We start from the raw sequence: 12,529 nt of genomic DNA on the forward strand, positions 1-12,529 counted from the left end.
AGAGACGCACACACACCAAAATCTCTCTCAGGTAACAGCCCTCTAGCCTTCTGCTCCTTCCCTGGATATCTAAACATCCATGGTATTTTTAAAAAATGGCCAGAAGAGCAAGGCACTGCCTTAATACAACAGGCCCAGGGGGCCAGCAAAAGCTGGGAAGATTAAATCCTTGTAACTTCGGATTTGTTTATGTCTAGAAAGAATATGAGTATGGTGATGCAAACTTGAGGAAAAGACAAAAGGGTAACTGCACTGAGCTGATCCCTACAGGATGGAAAGCAACTTCGTATTCTTCTCTTTTGTGCAAAGCATCAGTACAATCAGGAGAAGAGGAGGGCAGGAAAAGGGCTCATACACTGCAGCAGAACAGCTCTTGGGGTTGTGCAGGGGTAGATAACCACCCTGGAGCCCTCTGCCTTTGATACTCCTAACATTTTGCAAATGCTTAATACTGATTTTTGCTCAATGTTTACCTCGATGTACTCCTCATTATTTATCAAAAATCACTAAAAAATATCTTTCAATTTCACAGAAAGTATGATTAATTCTTCACATAGAATAACGTAAAATGTGCACATGAATCATGATAATAGTACCCCAAACACAAGCAGACATGTAATAAGCTTGACTAATACCTTATACAGAGGCATATCTATTTTTCACAAGCGGCTGTTTGAGTCACACCAGGAGCACAATCCATTTCTGATTCTGTGCCCCTGAGAGCACACAGCATTTCTGTGAGGGCTCCTTATCTGACTGCTAGTATATCCACTGCTCTTCCCACATCTGCACAGGACGCTATGTTTATGTCCTTACTAAGCTGCTGCAAAATGCACTCAGCAGTAAGACACCAGTATTTGTGTTCCACCTCCACCTCAACAGTGGTATTATCTGTCTAAACATGCTTCTTCCAAATTATTTAATTGTCCTTAAAAAGCTACTCAGGCCTTGGCAGAGGGCACTATTTTGCTATCTATGCACAGAACAAAAGACTGAACTGAAGGAGAAGCTTTCGAGTAACCAGGATAACTCTACAGAAGTCACTGGGATTAGGCTGCTTGGCAGGATTTGTGCTGCATCCCTTGTTTATCTTCAAAACACACTCTGCACACCTAATTAGGTCTTCTTCAAGCTTGGGACCTTGCAACAGGTCTTCTTTAATACTTTCATTAATGACCTTGGGACAAGAAAATGAAAACATACTAGTGAAACTAGAGCACATTACATTCTAAGTCTCTGTCATTGCAAAGGAAGATCAATTTTTTTTTAAACAGGCAGGCTAAAGGTAACACAAGCAGGATAAAACTGAAGATCACAAAGTATAAGGTCATGTACTTAGTGATTAACACCAGAATTTCTGTTATCATTGGCCTTGTGAAGGCCATAATTTAGCAGCAAAATAGGAGCATCTCATATTTCTAGCTAAAAAATGTTAAAATTCCTTACTGATGAGATGCAGGGCTGAGAAACTGAAGTGTGATGCCAGGAAGTATAAGAAGATTCACTTTTACCAGTAATAAAGTGAATGTGTCAGCACTGAAAGTCCTACTGAGGTCTCTTTGGGATGCTCTAAGATGCCAGGCATTTTTTGTTGAAAAAAACAAGTTCAAGTTCAAGAGATGCTGTGGCTGCTTTGGCAGAAAGAAGGAGGGAGATGCAGGCTAGCATACAGGTTTAGGCTACACTTGCACAGCAAGTTGTGGTATTTGAAGCAGAAGCTGTCAACCAGGCATTGCCCCCACCTGGACTTGAGTGCAGAATCTCCTCTTGTGCTTTGCTGAGCCAGCGCAGGGCTTTCCAGTGTCCCTCTTACTGCCCTCCCAAAGGCATCCAGAGTATAATTCTACTGTTTGTAATTAATGACAAACCTGAGAGGAGAGAGGCCTGCCCGAATGGTTCCTGCAGAAGCTGCCTTAGTGAAGTGTTGAAAAGTGGATCTTCCTTGCCAAATTGGACTAGACATACCCATCTAGTTCCAACTAATGAAACGACTCTTTTTTTCTCCAGTTTCTCAGCAGGGAATTCTTTCCTGATATTTTGATATCTGATCTCATTTTCCTCATGCACTCACACATTTCTCCTCACACCCCAACCCATACCTTCCACAAGCTGCTTGTGAACATCTGAGGGATGACATGAATTAAGTAAGGGAATGTCTCACATAATGCTGTTATGCTTAAACATGGACATTAAGTCATTAAGTAGCTCTTTTGCAATGGAACAGCATTGATATTTCAGCAGCACAAGAATGGTGGAAGGCCCATATCTGACATGGGGCCAGGCAATCATTTGGGAATGTGAGAGATGCCAAGTCTTAGTCATCCTAGGTTGAATCTCTGGGAATGTAACATTATCCAAAAAAAGAGCTGAATTTCTAGGGATTGTGAGACTTCCATACTCCTCCATGCTTGTTGAATGAACCACAGTAATGACAAGCAGTGTGCAGAAATATCCCTTTCTGGTGACAGCCAGAAAGACTGGCAGGAGAAAGGAAAAAATGGCACAGAACGCCATTGATCCCAGCACAGGCTGGTCCACTTTGTACCATCTCCATGCATCAGGGAGGCTTGTGCATACTTAGAGAACAGAACATGCATCTATCACCTTAGCCCACACTTCACCTCTCATTCAAGACTTCATCTGCCCATTGGAGGCACCTTGGTGGTTAGATTACAGATACAGCAACTGCGTGACTCTGTGTGCAGGAGGAAACACTCACCTGTGGGCTCCACTCCTGCAACCCCTACAGATTTCTTGGAACCACTCTGAGATTCTGAGGCCAACACAGCTGCTCACAGTGTGATCTTTTATCCAAACTGGCTCAAACTTCACCCAATGCTGTGATCTACAGGAAAAGATTTTTTTTAGTTGCCTTATCAGCCATATTAATGTTTGCTGTTGTCACCAATGCAGACAGAAAAGTGGGAATGTGTGCTTTACTTTCACTGAGGCCAAAGATTAACTGCACAGTGCCTAAAGATGCAGAGTGCTGCTCAACGTCTCGACTAATGATCTGGAAAAGTGATTGAGCAGGGTGAATTTGCAAGTGACATGATGTTATTTGACAGTCAAAACAGAAGCCTGAGATAAGGCTGTGAAAAAACTGCATACAGATCTAACAGACGCTGGTTGAGTGGGCAACACAAAAAACGAGGAAAACTTCATGTTATCAACTACAGCCTTGGAAAAAATATTTGAGTATTGATGTGGTCAGCAAAATAAGAACATTTGCACAATGTTCAGAAACACTCTAAAGAGCTGACAAAGTATGAGAAAGTATTGGACAGAGAAAAAAAGAAAGCATTAAACCACTGTCTAAATCAATACGGTCTCACCTTGCAGTTGGTGTTCTGTTCCAAGTTTCCCATCACAGAGATTCATGTGAAAGAGAAAGTGTCCAGAAAAGCACAACAGAAGAATTTCAGATGCAGGGTTGGACTGACTCAGATTATATAAATCTTACAAGGAGCACACAAGAAAAAAATCTTTAATTAATTTAATACAGAAAACGCACACATTACCACAGGCAACGTTTTCCTCTGCTTTACGCCACATGAAAATCTGACCTTATCCTGTTAGTGTGAGTCACAGGGTGTTTGTGCCCTGTAAAAGAAAGCACTAAATGACTCCTGATGACAATCATTGTATCTACTGGGCTCTGCAACTACTGTTTGCTCAAACCTATTAAACTGCTGTGTGCCAACAATCATAAAGTCAACTGCATCAGCAATGCAGAATATTCCTCTCCACCTGAAGGAAGTATGATTTTGAATGAAAGTATGTGTGATACAAAGGGAGAAAATCTAGAGAAATCAGGGTCCTGACAAACGATGCTTTAAACAATATGAAATTCAGTTCTACATACAGTGTCAGTGAGGGCCTGACCATCACTTGGGCACCACCTGAGTGAACTCAGCCTCCACTCAAATAGTATATAGTCTCTGTATTGGTCCATGAGGAGGAAACTTCAGCCATGATGAATATTTATCAAATTGCTCTCATATTGCTAGCCTTTGCCTTATGTTCAGCCAGTTTCATCTTGTTAGGAGTGCAGCTGCTAAAGGATCTGGAAAGAGACTTTTCCAGAGTCTCAGTGGGATGGGAAGAATTGTCCTCTGGAAATGCCTTCTGCAGGCAACAAAGAGATGCTAGGGCCTCCATGCTCAAAATTTCAGGAACTCGGAACTGTACCTACAAGGGAGAAACTCACGTGTCTTTTTGGGGAGTGTCCTAGCAAAATCCTGTAAAACAGCATTTATGTTCCAGGATACATCATCCTATCAATCTGTAAGAGTTAATTCATATTCAACAAAAATTCGATGCGGAAATTCTAATTATTCCACAAGACTCCAAAATGGGTTCTTAGCTCCTTTGTAAACTTATGAAACTGGAGAACTAATTGCTTCTCAAACAACTGCTGGCCAGGTGAAGTCTTTGTTATTTCACATCATGTCTACATAGACTGCTGCCAGCATGCCAGCATGGTACCTGGGCAGCTACCTAGCAGAGACGGCTACAATATTCTCCTACGTACATAACGGTTTTCTGCCCTCACTGATGGCTACCTGCCAATCTAGTCAACTTCACCAAAGGACTATTTTCTTACAAAAATATTTGGAGTCAAGATGAGTTGTTTAAAATGGTTTAACTGTCTTACAGTTTAAAAACCTGAAGACAACAGGGTGCTGGTCAAAAAAGAAAACCCATTACACCAACACCAACGCGCAGCACTTTGTGTCATGACCCAGACTCGAAGACCATTTCAAGCAGAAAGGCCTTCCAGACTTGAGAGGTATAACTGATTGCCATTTTCCATCTAAAAGAAAAAAGGAAAATTATGCTTTTTCACTGGACAAAATATGTGTACAAGCCACAGATTTGATGGCTCTTAAGAACAAATTGACCGTTGCTTTGAGAAGGATGAATTTTATTCATTTGTTCCCAGAAAGGTCGCTTCAGACATGTTCTAGGAAAATGTCTGTCAAGGTTCACTTCTCATATAGTATTTCATTTCTATAATATTCCAGATTCCAGAATGGAATAGTATGACAGCCACAATAACAGCAACGACATATTTTTTAAGTTATGCACACTAAGAAGAAATACCTATTCACAAGGAGTAATGAAAGCTTTGTTTTTGGCATCACATTACAAAACCAGACGTTTCTTCTGTATTATGCACACTGAGTCCATAGTATAGGAAGGATGGGCAGTTTGTGTATTCATTTTCAGGGAAATGTTTGGAATGAAGCCAGGAACGGCTCTGGCTCTGATCCAGTGTTATCTGCTGAAACACAAGGAGGGGCTGCTGGAAAAGTAACGATCAATAAAACTTCAGCTTTGAGAAGTTTCTTATGCTGGAGATAAGGAAAAGATAAGAAAATCACTCTATATTTAAAATTAACCAAGGAAATAAAAAATATCAAACTTGGAAAGTTTTGAATAAAGTAGCTAAGATTGCTATGATGTTAGAAAAACAGATTTATGGAACACTTGATATAGTTAACAAAATCTTTTATACTAAAGCTTTCCTCTTAATTATCTTACCATTTTGATGATCCATGCATAACTTCTAAGCATAGGCAGTTTTATAAAAAACATGGTGCTCAAACTTACATAAATTAAACGAATTCACAGAACTCCCTGTTGGTAAGAACAAGGAGGGAGCATGCTAGCTGTGTATCAGTAAGTATTAACCGCTGAAAAACACTTTACTGAAAGTTACACTGAAAGAATAATTTGAGAAGAACAAGAACAATTTAGCTGCACTAGGAGGAATCCTATAAAGAAACAGAATGAAATAAATATCAGAATTTAATTACAGTTGTGTATTCTGTTTGAAAGTCTCCGGTGTTTAAGTACATGGAAATTAGTTCTAAAAACTCCTCCCAGTATCCCTGTTTGCCATAGTGAACATGTAGTACCCTCACACTAAACCCCTCATCTACTCATCCATGAATGAGTCTCACATTTAAGTCTCTCTATTCAGAAGTATCTCCCACTACAGAAAAAGCATTACCTAACACAGCAAACCACGATGTGTTACCTTGATGTTTTGGGGCTACATATTGTAGGCATAGCTGTTTACCTCAACTGAAAGCATTACTCTCTCATTAGCAGCAGAATGGGAAGAGAAGAAAGGGGTGGAGGGAGTATCTCTCACTTAGGTTTCTCCAGAAGGAAATGGGAAGGAAATAGTTTTTACCTATGGGAAAACTTCCCATAGGTAAGCTCATCCCACTAATGTAGGAGACAACTCATTGCCTAGAGACCTCTTTCACTAGTCTCATTCTTTTCTCTTGCTTGCAACTCCATGGATGCTCATTCCATGTATCTGAGGCTTCCTACAATATTAATGCAAGTAGTTAAGTGACACAATTTGCATTAGCATGGGTCATCATTAAGCAGCTTGCTTATAATCACAGTATATGACCGTGATAAAATATTTCAGTAAAGCAAAGATGTTGTATGCTAAACACTACAAGAAGCTCAATTATTAAAGATGCAGACATAGTGTCCTGTTCTTGGCTTATCAAAGAGCTTTAAGCCTAAAATATGCATATATGCATACACACATACATGCACGTGTCATCCCCTTTTTCAACTGAAAAATTATTTCATTCTGCATATAAATCACTATTGTGTACTGGGCATGCAATCACAACTAGGTAGGGACCTAACATGCTTTGTCATAGTCTTCAGATTTCTGACCTGCATACAAAGAAGGCTGTACTGAGTCCTAAATAAATTCATAACCAAGACTCTTTCCATTACAGATTGTAAGAAAAAGTTCGGTATGCACACATCCTATTGGCATGGGAAGCTAACACAGGAACACTTCAAAACAGAGTTTGAAAAAAATAGCTTACCTTGAAACAAACTTCTGTTCTGATTCTTTCTACAACCTTTATGTTGGCTTGCAGAGTTCACAGGAGTCTGGATAGTTGTCCCACAGGCATTGCTTCTCTACCTTCTTTCCTACCCCATCTTTTCTGTCCTCTCCCTTATATCCTTTGTTCTTATGGTTTGCCAACACTGAGAATAATCTGATAATTGCAGTTCTGCTGTTATTGATCCCTTAGCAGAAGCATTTCAGAATAAAAGTGGCTTTTTTTCTAGAACAGTTTTCACATGGGGAATTACCCCAGCTTACATAACTACAGATGCTTCTTTTGATTTCTTTAACAGTCAGCTTCCCAATTCAGACAAGTCCTTGACCTTCAATATCTATCATCATTAATATGATAATATCATAGAGCAAAGGATTATGTTTTACTTATACAGAGAATGGATGCTTTTGGATCAAATGCTTGTCTACATTTTGCAACTGTTGTTTGATGTAATATCATTAGTAGGAGGGTGTACACCTCTGCACCAGCTATGTCGCTTACATCCCTCGCTACACAGTTCTGGACAACCAGACTAATCAGAGCAGCCAGCAGCAGCCTACCAGCGGAACCTGAGCTCTCTCCCAAACTCACCATGCTCCTGGCTACACACCAACACTCCCATCCTGCTGTGCAGTCGGGTTGGGTGAAGTCCCATCTCCCCTTTGGAGAGCCCTAGAGCAGCTGCCAGAGAAGGAATCATAGAATCACAGAATGGCCTGGATTGAAAAGGACCATAATGGCCATTTAGTTTCAACCCACCTGCTATGTGCAGGGTCGCCAACCACCAGCATAACATCACACGTTTCTGTCTTGTCCCTCAGTACCCCCTTTCCCTCCAAGACCTTCTCCCTGCTTTAAAGACACGCTACATGGCTGTAAGGGTCTATGCTTCCAGCGCCGTGATTTCATTTCCACTTACACATCCATTCCTGCTATCTGCTTTCTCATTTGTCACGACCGTTAGCAAAACAGCAGAAGATACAAAAATCTATATGTATCCCTTGCAATATAGATGTTTTCTGAAGCTGGCACTACAATAAGCTCTTCACAGATGAGTGACTTTAATGGTTCACTCTCGTAAATTGGGTAATTTTTCTTGGATAAAAGCAAGCTATATAATTAGAAAAGGGAACTAGTTACTTGTAAAGAAAGAATAATCAAATCACCATTATGAGGAAATTAGCTGCATTTATCTTAATTCTAGGGGTCCTATTGTTACCTCCCAATAGGAGAAGCTTCAGGAGGATAACATTTACTTGGCAGTCTCTGTGACTTCTGCCACTCCTGTTTGATCATGCAAAAGCGGGCGCTTTATTATGTTTTGGCAGAACAAGTTGCATTTCACTGAACAGAATCCATTACAAGACTGTTTGTTTCATTTCTATAAAAAAAAGACACACCTCAACTTTCATGGATGTCATTTAGCCCCAGCTGGCTCCTCTGCCCTTCCCCTTGCAAGTCAAAGTTTTTGGGACAGGCAAAACAAAAAGAGGCACAAGGGATATCTTCAAAAGTGTTGTCCTTAGGCCTTGCTAGACCCATGCATGGCATTTCGGGAGAGGAATCCCCTCTGGGACTCCTTCACAGCTCTCTCCTGGCAGCTGCAGCCTAGACTGGCCCTAAGGCTTAAGAGCCACTCTGCAAGAGGTTCCTTGGACCTGCTTGGGGCCAGCACTGCCAGGCCTGTGTTCTTATCCAAACAGCACAAAGAGGAACTGCTCTGTGTCCAGCCAGCATCCTCCCAGGCCTGTGGCAGGGAGGTAGGCAGCTCACTTGGATAAAAGAGATTTGACTGCACTCCCCAGAGTTTCTTCCACTCCTCTGTACCACACAACACAGAAGGAAAAGATGCAGAGAAACACAGTTATATGCAATAACGTGACAGTAATTTCACACCCAGAGAGAGAGGTAGAATTTAACATTAACAACTGCAATGGTATGAAAAAGCAAGTGTCAAATACTGAGATTTTACTACCACCCATGATCAATAGCTGCTCCAGTCTATCAGGCTACAGCAGCATTTACCCCAGCAGCAGGTATCAATAACCATCAGCATCATCCTTCAGCAGCAAAGACAAATGACTCCCAGCACAGATACACTTAACATGCAGCAAGCTAAACCAGACAAATGGTGAACAGCAGTAGACATGAAATTCAATGCCACCACCCCACACTGACACTCACCTTTCCTAACCCAGACATGTTGTGATTTTTCTTCTCCCATGAGGACACAGTTTGCAGAAAAACTGCACCCATTATAAGTCTACACACTCAACAACTTCCTTTAGAGGCTTGCCCTCCCTGAAGTGACTTGTTTAACACAGTAATGAACGAACCCTGCGAGTATTTTCAAAACATAGGAAGTCCTGTGGCCTTCCTCACAGCATAATGCAGATACAATGTGGAGTCAGGCTGAATAAAGTCTAAAGAGCTTGGTCCCAGAAGCTCACAGTTATGTGTTACTTACTGGACGATGGTGATGCTTTTGCCTCGTAGATGGGTGTCTTTTTACCTTTAATGTAGGTTTAACATGAAGAGCACTTTTGTCAATCTCCGGCACCTTTACAGAGTAAACACAAATTACGGTAGTGTAACAGAAGACCTTCACCTTATTCCTTTGTTCCCAAGTCTCCAAACCATCTACAACCACTAGAGTGGCTCCTTTAAACTTAGCAAGAAGTTGGCCAGTTGAGGTCAAGTCTTCTGCAGGTTTCATGGAAAACTACCCAAATGTGGTAAACTTCACAAAAAAACTCCATTTGAGTATGCTCAGGAAACGTCTTAAAATTTGCCAGTACATTTTCTCAAGCCTCCATAGTCCAGCTCTCACATAAGACTACTGAATGTTCAGTCCTCTTAAGCAAGCCCTGTCCTGCACTCACAGGTTTTCTTGGGAGCTGAGAAAAAGAAAAGGCCAGTGAGTAGAAGTGGGTAAGGAATTACAGGAAGGAGGGCAAGACTAGGGAGAATATGGGCAAGAGCTGAGCAAAAGGTGAGGTAAAGAAAGGGAAAGCAGCCTTAAAGTTACGGCAAATGATTAAACCTCTAGAAAGCTGAATTCTAACTCCATCCTCAAATTCACATGCAAATCTAAGGAATTTGTGTTATGTGTATTCCTCATTTTCTGCCCCACCTCAGTTGAGTAATTTGTTATGTGAGCTGCTGAGATGCTGAACATCCATAGGCACATCTAAAGTCAGTGAGAAGTGGACTCTGAATACATGTAAGCATTAGAAAGTTGAAATGTAAGCCTTTGATTGTCCAACACGCTGCAAAAGGAATCCTTATATTTCACCACACAGGTATCTAGAGGTGTTATTTTTTCATTTCCTGGACATAAGAAAAGATAATGCCATCCATTTCATAATGGTGTTACACAGATAACACTGTTAATGTTTAGCAGGATGACAGCATTTCTAAAATGCTCTAAAGGAAATTAATATTTTTATTTAATGGATGATAGTGCTGTGCAGTAAATCGTGCATTAAATTATACATGGAATAAGCATTAAAAGCAACATTAAATAGAAACAAGGAATTGGAAAGCTTCTGGAGTTTAGTCTCCTGCTATCTCAGGCAACTGTATCACATAAGCACTTTTATAGATTGATCAGGACTCGATTTCAAAGCAGATGGGCTCGCAGCTCTCAGTGCAGGAAAGTTGCTCCACAAACTCATTGCTCTGAAAATACCAGATCTTCTAATTCACAGTGTAACTTCATCAATGCCCGTTTTATACATTGTCTTACATTTAAATACCAATACCAATACAATAATCTACCAATGCTTAACCTCCTTTCAGGCACCAAATTTCCGCCTAACTTTTGTTAATCTAAACACAACAACTTCTTCCAGCCTCCTCTCATGAAAGATCACAATTCCTACTTCAAGATAGGGTTCCAATGGGGAAACAAGATTATGACTGTGATTTTTAAAACCATATGGTGCTCTAAAGCCCCCAGAACAGATGCCTGACAAAAACTGTAGCACAGCTCTGGAATCAGCTACTCAAGCCATGCCGCTGACCTGTAGACACAGCGACTGCACAGCATGTGCAGTTATATCCTGGCTCATCACACAGCTCTCTGCACACAGCCCTGCTGTGACCAGCACTTCCACACTTATAAGACAGTTCTGCAGCTCTTAGTCATAGAATCATTTCAGTCGGAAGGGACCCTTAAAGGTTATGTGGTCCAGCTCCCTTGCAGTGAACAGGGACACCCATAGCTCCATCAGGTGCTCAGAGCCTCAACCAGCCTGAGCTTGAGCATCTCCAGGGATGGAGCATCCACCACCTCTCTGGGCAACCTGTGCCAGTGACTTGCTCCCCTTATTGTATAAAAACCTTTTTCTTTATTCCCAATCTAAATCTCCCCTCTTCATGCAAGTTCTCAGCAGGTGGGAAGGAGGTATGGGCTATGTTGTGTGAGAGACTAATTGTACCACTATTACAATTTTGGAGGGGAATCAGTGAGGGAGGTAGCCTTGATTAGATCAGCTATCCTTCCTTAAGTGAAATCCACACTCTGTGTCTTACCGGTGAAATAGTTTTGTCTCTGATGGAGACAAGATATTAATCATACGTTTTGTAGCACAACTGGTCGATTTTGGTTGTTGCTTCACATGTAAATTGAGATGATGACTTGGGATCTGGTGAAAACAAGAGGATATCCTACTGTCAAGAAAGAACAAAAAGGCAAACTAAAGCCATAGGAAATTGCCAGGATAGTTATTTCTGAGAGAGAGTAATACATTTCCATTTCTTTCTGAAAGAGTTTCGTTAACTTCACAAGGAGTATTATCAATAGGCTCTCTTTTATAACAGAATAAATGCATCCCCCACTCAAATGACCAACAGCATTGGTTCACAGCACAGACCTCATGCCCACGTGCATCGCAGCCCTATCCAAACACAGACAGGAGCTGAGACGACAACATCCTGAGGTGATTCAGAGCATTCATCATCCTGTCAGGATGCCGGAGTTGCTGGACATGACTAAATTTGGTGATGCTGAAAGCAAAGGTGAGGGATTTCACTGCTTCACAGACATGGTGTGCTGTGTGAAGGGATGTACGAGCCTGAGGCCTGACGGACCAAAGGGCTTTGGAGCCCTCCTGAGCACAGTGACGCAGGCACAAGGCCGCTCTCCCGTTAGCGGAGATCCTCTCCAGATCCTCTGGGATCTGGGCAGCTTTTGGAGACGCACACAACGGCTGGCTCACGATGGATGGGCATTACTTTATTATTTGTATGTACTAACAGTACGAGCCTAAAACTCCTGCCTCAGTGCACTGCATCTACGACCTCCTGCAAATTAAGTCCAGGTGAAATCGGGACGGGGGGAAAAGCAAATGTATCGATCGCTGCCCATGGCAGCGCCGGCCTCTCCCTGCCCGGGGCCCCACGGCACAGCGCCATTAACTCTTCACGAGCAATTTCCTGTCACCGGGCTCCCGGGGCACGGCTCGGCCGCGGGCATCTGCCAGCGGCTCCTGGAAATCTCTCGCTGGGAAACGCGCGGCCGCCGACACAAAGGCGGCATTCCCGCGCGGAGCGAACGCGCCAGGAGGGCGCCGGGCAGCCCGCCTCCAGCCCGGCCTCGGGACCACGCACTTTGTCCTCCCACAGCCGCCCTTTGT

At 42.2% G+C, this 12,529-nt stretch overlaps 1 long non-coding RNA gene across 1 annotated transcript; it reads right to left on the minus strand.

Moving 5' to 3' along the window:
* Window positions 1–3,466: 3,466 nt before the first annotated feature.
* LOC128087354 (uncharacterized) lies at window positions 3,467–12,528 on the minus strand. The gene is made up of 2 exons (XR_008209801.1): window positions 9,358–12,528; window positions 3,467–4,816 (listed from the first exon to the last, which is right to left on the minus strand). It is a non-coding gene; the product is annotated as an uncharacterized LOC128087354 (long non-coding RNA).
* Between the last annotated feature and the right edge of the window lies 1 nt (window position 12,529).

Source organism: Tympanuchus pallidicinctus, unplaced genomic scaffold (assembly GCF_026119805.1).
Source record: "Tympanuchus pallidicinctus isolate F22 unplaced genomic scaffold, pur_lepc_1.0 scaffold1, whole genome shotgun sequence".
NCBI classification, from domain to species: domain Eukaryota; kingdom Metazoa; phylum Chordata; class Aves; order Galliformes; family Phasianidae; genus Tympanuchus; species Tympanuchus pallidicinctus.